Source organism: Artibeus jamaicensis, unplaced genomic scaffold, assembly GCF_021234435.1.
Source record: "Artibeus jamaicensis isolate MK-2021 breed Jamaican fruit bat unplaced genomic scaffold, CSHL_Jam_final contig_60, whole genome shotgun sequence".
Classification (NCBI taxonomy): Eukaryota; Metazoa; Chordata; class Mammalia; order Chiroptera; family Phyllostomidae; genus Artibeus; species Artibeus jamaicensis.
Genome location: NW_026521900.1, coordinates 10173503 through 10180615, shown reverse-complemented (window position 1 = coordinate 10180615; position 7113 = coordinate 10173503).

Below are 7113 nucleotides of genomic sequence, written 5' to 3'. Positions count from 1 at the left end.
TTCATAGGTAGTCACAGAAATTCCGCCAAGACAGTGCACATCCTTTGATAATTGCCATCTGGCACAGGCAGGTTACCACCTCTCTGAACTTGACCTCTAGCTCCATATCTACTTCACAGCTGTGCTCAGGGTTGCCTCTGCCTCACACAGCAATGAAAAATGTTTTCTTGGCTTCCCATTACCCTTTGTCTCCCTTTCCTATTGACCAGGCTTGCTGACATTGTTCATTCTTAACACCAAAAAGTTATATTAGCAATTAAGTTTTTTTCTATAGTGTTTTTACCATTTCATAAAGTAACACAGGCAGTGACAAGCTCAATGGGGTGGCATGTGGACCATGACCAGCCATGCATTGCATTCTATGGAAACTATAACTGTAAACCTTGTCCATGTACTACTCATTTTTTTCTGCTTTTCTGTTCCCCCTTCTCCTTATTTTATTCTAACTTCCATATTTCCTTTTAACCTTCAGATTATTCTCCCTCTCTCTCTCATCTCCTTACTACACTGAAAGAATGCATACTTTTTAAAGGTACTATAACAAGTTTTAAAAATATATAGATACCCATGTTTATATACATTTTTTTGTTCAGTTGTTAAAGAAACTTTTTCTAAGGACTATGATAGCACAAAAATTGTAAGCATATCACAAATATATTACTGTTTTTGGAATGAAAGAATTTAAAGAATCCAACAGGGTTAAAAGTAATAAATCTGTGTATAACAGGTCTTTACAATCCATATATATCTCTTAGTGCCTAAGATTACAAACATATCAAGGTAAAAATGTTGGAATAACTAATGTCCTAAGCCTCCATCTCAAGAAGTGAGAAAAAGAACAGCTAAGTAAATTTTACAAAGGTTAGGGAACACACTTCTGAATCCAGACAAGATGGAGCAACAGGGCCAAGACTTACCTTCCTGCCTGAAACATTAAAACCAGACCCAATATATGAAACAACAGTTTTCCAAACAATAGACATGAGGAAATGAAGGACAGTGATCCCCAAGAGACAGGAAACAAATTAAGTGAGTCCTGTGAATCCCCCAGATTACTGCTTTGAAGGGATTATCCAGGTCAGGTCACAGTTCAGGGAGGGGAACTCAGGCTGAGTCTGTCAGACCCCTGGACTTGAGGACAGAGTTGAGAGTCCATGGGGACCAGGAAGGCTAGTGTCCTTAGAGCAGAGTAGCAGAGAGCAGAGAGCTGCCAAGAACCCTGCAGATCTATAGATAGTCCTCCTTGAACACCCAGCAGAGTATCAATCAGTGTATGTGTATAAGGAAACGTCCCCAAAATGGGGAAAGAGCCATTCAAAAGGGTTATAGGGAACAATGCCTTGTGCTCACACAGTGTGGGCAACAGTGGCTAATCCAACCAGCAAGATTGGAAACACTTATAATTCACAGGTCATTGGCTAGAGAACTCAGTAGTGAGAAATAACTAGTCTTAGAATAAATGCATCTTTGGAAATGCCTAAAAAGTCATAAAAGCAAGATCTGAAAGGCTCAAATTGTTTCTAAGAAAATTACATGCATTCCAGAACAAAGCTCCAGGAGACCTATAAGAATATAAAAATATTCAGCAACCAGTAAGGTAAAATTCACAGTGTCTGGGATCCAATGAAACATGGCCAGAAATACCTTTGCAGGGAAATACAACCTATAATAAGGACAATAATCAATCAATCAATCAAATGACTCAGAACTCACACTGATGTTAGAATCAGTAGGGAGGACATTAACACAGCATGACTGCATGTTGTATGTTCAAAAAGGTAAGTAGAGACATTGAGAATATTTGTAAAAGACCCAAACTGAACACCTACAATGCCTTGCTTATAAAATACTCTAGATGAGCCCTGGCTAGTGTGGCCCAGTGGATTGAGCACTGGCCTGCAGACTGAGAGGTCACCATTTGGATTCCCAGTTGAAGAACATGCCTAGGTTTTGGACCAGGTCCCCAGTTGAGGGTGTGTGAGAAGCAACCGATCTATGTTTCTCTTGCACACGTTTCTCTCTCTCCCCTTCTCCTTCCTTTCCCCTCTCTCTAAAATAACTAATTAACTAACTAAATACATACATACATACATACATAAAATTAAAAAATAAAATATACTACATTGGATAAACAGCATGTTAGACATTGCCAAAGAAAATATTAGTCAATTTTTCTGGCCAGGTGGCTCAGTTGGTTGGAGCATCATCCCATACACCAAAAGGTTACGGGTTTGATCCTTGGTCAGGGCACATACCTATGTTGTGGGTTCAATCCCTGGTTGGGGCATGTATGGGAAGCAACCAATCGATTGATGTTTCTCTCTCATATAGATGATTCCCTTTCTCTCTCTCTTCTCTATCTCTTCCTCCTTCCCTCCCTCCCTTTCTTGCTCTCTCTCCAAAATCAATAAAAATATCCTTGAGTGAGGATAAAAAAATATCAGGCAACTTAAAGGCACATCAATAGAAATTACTGAAGATGAAGCAGAGAAAAAGAACCAAAAAAGAAGGAGAAGAGAGTATCAGTGAGCTGTGGAACAACTCCACGCAGTTTAATATATGAGAAATTGGAGTCCGTGAAGAAGAGAGGGGAGCTTTAGAAAAGAAAAGGTTGAAGAAATAATGACCAGATTTCTTCCAAATCTGATGAACACTAGAAATCCACAGACCAAAGAAAGCTCAAAGAAACCCAAGCACAAGAAACATGAAGAAAACTACACCAAGGCATGTCATAATCAAATTGCTCAAAATGGTGCTAAAGAGAAAATCTTCAAAGCAGCCAAAGAAAAAAAGACATTTTACACAGGAACAAAGATAACAATGACAGCAGATTTCCCACGGGAAACAATGCAAACAAGAAGATATAGAGGAAGGTCTTTAAAGTACTTAAAGAAATAGAAACTGTCGACCTGGAATTCTATCCCCTTAAAAATATCTTTTTAAAAAATATATTTTATTGATTATGCCATTACAGTTGCCCCATTTCCCCTCTTCATTCCCCTCCACCCTGCACACCCCTCCTACCCACATTCCCCCCTTTAGTTCTTGTCCATGTGTCATAAGTTCTTTAGCTTATACATTTCCTACACTATTCTTGCCTTCCCCCTGTCTATTTTCTCCCCACCGTCTATGCTACTTGTTTTCTGTACCTTCTCCCCCTCTCTCCTCCTCCCACTCCTCTGTTTCTAACTCTCCATGTGATTTCCATTTCTGTTATTCTGTTCCTGTTCTAGTTGATTGCTTAGTTTGCTTTTGTTTTAGGTGTGGTTGTTAATAACTGCGAGTTTGCTGTCCTTTCACTGTTCATATTTTTTATCTTCTTTTTCTTAGATAAGTCCCCTTAACATTTCATACAATAAGGGCTTGGTGATGATGAACTTCTTGAACTTGACCTTATCTGAGAAGCACTTTATCTGCCCTTCCATTCTAAATGAAAGCTTGGCTCGACAGAGTAATCTTGGATGTAGGTCCTTGTCTTTCATGACTTGGAATACTTCTTTCCAGCCCCTTCTTGCCTATAAGGTCTCTTTTGAGAAATCAGCTGACATTCTGATGGGAACTCCTTTGTAGGGCACTGTCCCTTTATCTCTTGCTGCTTCTAGAATTCTCTCCTTCATTTTAATCTTGGCTAATGTAATGATGATGTGCCTTGGTGTGTTCCTTCTTGGGTCCACCTTCTTTGGGACTCTCTGAGCTTCCTGGACTTTCTGGATATTGTGGACCACTCTGCCTGAATCTAGGCATTGTATCTCGACCCCTTGTGGCTAAGGGCGAGTGACAACCTTTGGAATGCGACCTGCAGGAGACAAAGCTTGTCTCTGGTAGCAAACACTGCCTCAGTTTCCTCTCCCTGCCCCCAAAGCTTGGTCGGAAGTCAATGGCGGGTAAGACCCCTCACAGTGAGGGGCAACCTAAGCCAGACTCGATCACTTGGGAGGCCTTCATGGAAGGACTCAGGGGGCTGCAACAAAGAGGGAGCAATGGACTCTCATTCCCTGGCCTTGACAGAGCCTGAATCCCCCTATTCTCTGGAAGAAGTGCTTCCTGGCTCTAATCCCCTTAAGCCTGAATACCTGTTGGGAAGAGGTGCAGCTCCTTGCCTTGCTAGAGCATGTCCTGGGGAAAAATCTGGCATCACAAAGACTTCCTGATAAACCTGTGAAATCTGCTCTGCTAAGAGTGCTTTCATTCATATGTTATGGGTTCGAGCAAGAAACCCTAAAACTCTGTTCCTGACAGACTCTGACTCATACTAAGCCCTCAGATTTCTTTGAAATGTTATCTACTGTTTGATCCTTGCCGCCCTGTATTCCTGTGTATTATAACCCAATAAAAAGCCATGGAGGAGGGGGCTCGAGGCCTTTTTCTCTTCAGAGAAATGGGCCACTGCTGGTCTTTTTTCCCTGAGAAACTGGCCACTGTTCATGACCTTTTCCCTCTGGGAAAATGGCCACTTCTCCTCCCCAAGCATATCACATCATATCTCTGTCATGATTACTTTCATCCGTGGCACACAGGGGGACTTGCAAGGAAAATCACCCCCACACCTGGAAGTCTATTTCCTTTGCCAGATTGGGGAAGTTCTTCTTTATTATTTGTTCAGATAAATTTTCCACTTGTTGCTCTTCCTCTTCCCCTTCTGGTACCCCTATAATTTGGATGTTGGAGCGTTTAAAGATGTCCTGGAGGTTCCTAAGCCTCTCCTCATTTTTTCGAATTCTTGTTTCTTCATTCTTTTCTGTTTGGTGGTTTGTTTCTTCCTTCTGGTCCACTCCATTGATTTGAGTCCCAGTTTCCTTCCCATCACTATTGGTTCCCTGTGTATTTTGCTTCATTTCACTTAGCATAGCCTTCATTTTTCCATCTAATTTGTGACCGGAATCAACCAGTTGTGTGAGCATCCTGATTACTAGTGCTTTGAACTGTGCATCTGATAGGTTAGCTATCTCTTGGTTGCTTAGAAGTATTGGCTCTGGGGCTTTGAGCTGTTCTTCTGCTTGAAACATAATGTTCTGGTCTGCTTGTGCCTGTTAGGTACAAGGGGCAGGTCAACCCAGTTGCTGGGTTGTGATTGGGGGTGGGATCAGAGAGGGAGCAATGGTGTTTGTTCCACTCTCTCTCAGATTTCAGTCCCCTCTGCCGCTTCCCACAAGCAAGTTGGGCCCTTCTGGTGCTGGTTCCTGGGTGTGTGCTTCTGTATGTTCTAGGACCCTGTGGGTCTCTCCAACGAACTCTCCTGTGAGACTGGGAGCCTCTCCTGGGCACCTCAACCCCTGAAAGTTTTTCCAATTGGTGCTTTTAGGCTTTAATTCCTGTCACTGGGGCCCTGGGTTGCGCAGTCTGTCTCACTGCCCATTTTTTTGCCTGGTTTATCTGCATTCAAATGTGTGTCTGCGGTCAGCCAGCCACTCTGTGAACCTTACTGGGTTTGCTCATTTCATCCTGCGCCCACCCACGTCTTTTAACCAGCACCTTTTCCTCTTGGGACCGCTCTCTGCTGGCCACTGACTCCAACCCTCTTACCAGTCTGGATGAATGGTTCGTTGTTGTGGGACTTCAGTACAGTTCAATTTTCTGTCTGTTTTGTTTGTGCTTTTGTTTCTAAATCTTTGTTGTCCTCAAATTTGGTCATGTGAGGAGGTACAGTATTTCCACATACGCCTCCATCTTGACCAGAATTCCCCCCCCCTCGAAAATATCTTTAAAAATATAAGGTGGCCCTGGATGGTGTGGCTCAGTGGATTGAGCACCTGCTTATGAAACAAGGGGTCAGGGCACAAGCCTGGGTTTCAGGCAAGGTCCCCAGTGGGGGGCATATGAGAGGCAACCACACATTGATGTTTCTTTCTCTCTCTTCCTCCCTTCCCCTTCCTCTAAAAATAAATAAATAAATTCTTTTAAAAATATATGAGGTGGCCCTGGCTGGTGTGGTTCAGAGGATCGAGGGGCAACTTGTGAACCAGGGGTTTGCTGGTTCAATTCCTGGTCAGAACACGTGTCTGGGTTGTGGGCCTGGTCCCCATTTGGGGCCATGTGAAAGACAACTGACCAATGTATCTCTTGTACATCAATATTTCTTTCCCTCTCTTTCTCCCTCCCTTCCCCTCTCTTTAAAAATAAAAATAAATAAAATCTTTTTTAAAAAATAAGATGAAATAATGACTTTTTTGGACACACAGAAGCTGAGAGAATTCATCACCAGCAGATCTAAGAAATGTTAAACAACGTCCTTCAGGCAGAAGGCAAATGATACCAGGTGGAAATCAGAACCTACACAAAAGTATTAAGAGCACTGCACCAACTGGTATGGCTCAGTTAGTTGGGCCTTGTCCCACAAACTGAAAGGTCACAGGTTTGATTCTGGATCAGGGCACATACCCAGGTTGCAGGTTTGATCCCCAGCAGGGGTGCATATAGAAGGCAGCTAATCAATGCTTCTCTTTCACATTGATGTATCTCTCCCTCTCCTTCTCCTTCCCTTTACTCCTCTCTAAAATAAAAAAATAAATTTAAAAAAACTGAAAAGCACTAGAAATGGTAATTATATGGGTAAACACACACGAGTCCTTTTCTTATTATCTAAATATATTTAAAGTAATTCAGCGTGTAAAGAAAAATAACAACATATTGGAGAGGTTATACCATGTAAAAGTAAATGCACAATAACAATAGCATAAAGGCTAAGCAGGGAGAAATTGAAGCACATTATAGCAAAGTTCTTGTATTATATGCAAAGTGGCATATATCATGTGAAGGTAGACTTTGATAAATTAAAGATGTATACTATAAACCCTAAAGCAATCAGAAAGAAAACTGATTTATAGCTAATAAACCAATAAAAGAAATAAAGTGGAATCACTCATATAATAGTTGGTCCAAAATATAGCAGGAAAGAGGGCACAATGACAAATAGAAAACAAAGAGGTGAAATACTTGTGTTTAAATATATCAATAATCACACTAACTAAATGATCTAAACACCTCAATTAAAACACATATCATCAAATTAGATTATATAAAAAGATCCAACCACATGCTACCTAAGTGTGTTAAGAAACAGACCAAAGCCCTGGCTGGTATGGCTCAGTTGGCTGAAGTGTCATCTTGTAGACC